The sequence below is a fragment of the Phocoena sinus genome, unplaced genomic scaffold (genome assembly GCF_008692025.1).
Source record: "Phocoena sinus isolate mPhoSin1 unplaced genomic scaffold, mPhoSin1.pri scaffold_39_arrow_ctg1, whole genome shotgun sequence".
NCBI lineage: Eukaryota > Metazoa > Chordata > Mammalia > Artiodactyla > Phocoenidae > Phocoena > Phocoena sinus.
Genome location: NW_022605659.1, coordinates 15,787 through 18,443, shown reverse-complemented (window position 1 = coordinate 18,443; position 2,657 = coordinate 15,787). Strand labels below are relative to the sequence as shown.

The 2,657-nt window shown below is 38.2% G+C and overlaps 1 pseudogene; it reads right to left on the bottom strand.

Moving 5' to 3' along the window:
• Window positions 1–1,219: 1,219 nt before the first annotated feature.
• LOC116748310 lies at window positions 1,220–1,578 on the bottom strand (annotated as a pseudogene).
• Between the last annotated feature and the right edge of the window lie 1,079 nt (window positions 1,579–2,657).

Sequence of the window (2,657 nt, the reverse complement as noted above, 5' to 3'; positions counted from 1 at the left end):
TGCCTTGTTCCCCATCTTAGGGGGGGGAAGTATCTAGTTTTTCACCATTATGATATTAATTGTAGTCTTTTTGAAGATGTTCTTTATCAAGTTGAAAAAATTTCCCCTCCATTTCTAGTTTACTGAGAGTTTATCATGAAAGGGTGTTGTATCTTGTTGAATGTTCTTATTGCATCCACTAATATGATCGTATGATTTTTCTGCTTCAGCCTGTTGATGTAATGAATTACATTAATTGACTTTAAAATTTTGAACTACCCTTGGATACCTGGAATACACATTTGGTTGTGGTGTATAATCCTTTTTATACATCATTGAATTTTATTTCCTAATATTTTGCTGAGGATTTTTGAATCTATGTTCATGAGAGATATTGATTGGTAGTTTTCCTTTCCTGTAATGTCTTTGCCTGGGTTTGGTATTAGATAATGCTGACCTCATAAAATGAGTTACGAGGTGTTCACACTGCATCTATTTTTTAGAACAGATTGTAGAGAACTGGTATCATTTGTTTCTTAGATGTTTGGTGAAATTCAATAGTGAAACCATTTGGACCTGGTCCTTGCTATTTTGGAAGGTTATTAATTATTGATTTCAATTTCTTTAATAGTTGTAAGTCTATTCAGATTGCCTATTTCCCCTTGTGTGAGTTTTGGTAGATTGTGTCTTTCAAAGAATTGGTCCATTTCACCTTTTATCAAATTTGTGGGTGTAGAGTTCAAAATACAGTTGACGCTTAAACAATGTGGTGGTTAGGGGCACAGACTCCTTGTGCAGTAAAAAATCCACGCATAACTTTATAGTAGGCCCTCCGTATCCATGGTTCTGCATCCAAGGACTCAACCAACTGTGGATCATGTAGTGTTGTAGTATTTATTGAAAAAAAAAAAACCTGTGTATAAATGGACTTCTGTAGTTCAAACCTGTGTTGTTCAAGGGTCTACTGTATTCTATTATCATTTTACTGTCCATGGGATTAGGAGAGCTGATTCCTCTTTCATTTCTGATACCAGTAATTTGTTGTCTCCTCTCTTTTTCTTTTTTTGTTTAAACCCTAACCAGCCTTGATTTCAATGGCAGAGCTCCAGCAACCTGGAAGCACCTCACCAAGCCTCTCAGTGGAGCGGGAAGGGGCAGGGAATTGGAACTCAGAGGCTCAAATCTTAGAGAAGGGCTGATGGCAAGCCTGGGGAGAGGCTGCATGACTGTGGGGAGTCCCCTAGCGCAGGTCGTGGGCCATGAACATGCCTCTGGCCCTGCGCAGGATGGGGTCCTTGGCAGCATCACTGGGGTGCTCCTTGGACGGGATCTCCAGTAGCGCTGCAGTGAAGCACTGGTGGGCATCGAGCGCATGCTGCACCTCTCTGCGATGTACTGGTTGATGAGGATGATGCCGATGTCCTCCCGATTTAGAAACCACCAGAAAGTGTCTTCCGTCTCACTGATGGTAGTATCCTTCTCCACCACCAGGAAATTAGGGTGGTGGTTCTTGTTAAGCTCCCCTATGCCACCCAGCAGGAAGCCAGTCACCGTGTCCTCGTCTCCCATCACCACAATTAGCTTCCCCCTCTCCGCCATCCTCACAGTCAGCAATACTTCAAATATTTTACTTTATTCTCTTTTTGCTTGGATGGTTTCTGAAGATAAGTTCGATTTAATTGTTCTTATTCCTCTGTTGGTAAGACATTATTTTCTCTGGCTTCTTTCAAGATTTTCTGTTTGTCTTTGATTTCCTGCAGTTTGAATATGATATGCCTAGATATCAAATTTTGGGCATTTATCCTGTTTGTTGTGCTCTGAGCTTCCTGGATGTGTGGTTTTGGTGTCTGTCTTTCATTTTTGGAAAATCCTCAGCCTTTTTTATTTATTTATTTTAACAACTTTATTGGAGTATAAGTGCTTTACAATGGTGTGTTAGTTTCTGCTTTATATTCTTAGCCTTTAAAACTTCAAATATTTCTTCTGTTCCTTTCTTTCTTCTCCTTTTGGTATTGATATTACATGTATATACACTTCTTGTAATTGTCCCACAGTTCTTGAATATTCTGTTCAGTCTTTTTCATTCATTTTTTTTCCTTTTGTATTTCAGTTTGGAAGTTTCTATTGATCTATCTTCAAGTTCACTGATTCTTTATGAGTGAATCCATCAAATACATTCATCATTTCTGTTTATAGTGTTTTTGATTTCTAGCATTTTCTTTTGATTCTTTCTTAAAGTTTTCATCTCTCTGCTTACATTACCTACCTTTTCTTGCATTTGTCTACTTTTTCCCTGAGAATGCTAGCATATTAATTGTAGCTATTTTAAATTCTCAGTCTGATAATTCCATATCTGAGTCTGGTTCTGATGCTTCCTTGTTCATTCAGAGTGTGCTTTTTGTCTTTTAGTATGACTTGTGATTTTTTTTATAGCCAAACATGATGTACTGGGTAAAAGGAACTGAGGTCGTATGAGGTTTAAATTTATCTGACTAGGAGGTACACTGTGTATATTTTTTGTTGCAATTGTGGTGTCAGAAGCTAAAATTTCCTCTGGTGTCCTTGCTTTTTCTGTTTGTCTCTCTAGTTTTGGAGGGCAGGAGTTTCCCTATGAGCTCCATTCTCTGATGAATACAAGAACTGTTGATTTTTTACCTTGAGGAAAGCTCTTTTTCTAA